The 332-nt window shown below is 59.6% G+C and overlaps 1 protein-coding gene across 1 annotated transcript in view; it reads right to left on the bottom strand.

The window, feature by feature from the left end:
- The window catches only part of NRXN2 (neurexin 2), an 89,064-nt gene that overhangs the window by 334 nt on the left and 88,398 nt on the right, over positions 1 to 332 (bottom strand). The gene's annotated exons all lie outside the window — the stretch shown is intronic.

Below are 332 nucleotides of genomic sequence, written 5' to 3'. Positions count from 1 at the left end.
GGGTGGGGGTGGGGATCAGTCCTGGGGGGGACAGGCCAGGCCGGGCGCACAGTACTGGGCTCTGGGTCAGTGCACAGCGGCCTGGGGCCGGGGTCTGGGACCGTCACAGGTGTGTGCAAGTGTGCACGTGTATGTGTGACGTGTTGGAGAGTACATGGAGCCACAACCACATACACGCTTGCATGTATGCAGACATGTGTGGGCATGTCTGAGTGTTGCAGTGCATGACTGCACACTGAGATGGTGTGCGGGGAGAGCTGTGTGTGTAAGCGTGTGCACAGAAATGAGTGCGGGTTGGGGGGCTCCCAGTGAAGCTGTTAATGTTCCCTTGT

The sequence above is a fragment of the Alligator sinensis genome, unplaced genomic scaffold (genome assembly GCF_000455745.1).
Source record: "Alligator sinensis unplaced genomic scaffold, ASM45574v1 scaffold1302_1, whole genome shotgun sequence".
Classification (NCBI taxonomy): Eukaryota; Metazoa; Chordata; order Crocodylia; family Alligatoridae; genus Alligator; species Alligator sinensis.
Note: the sequence above shows the minus strand (reverse complement) of the source record. Positions and strands in the feature narration are given on the sequence as shown.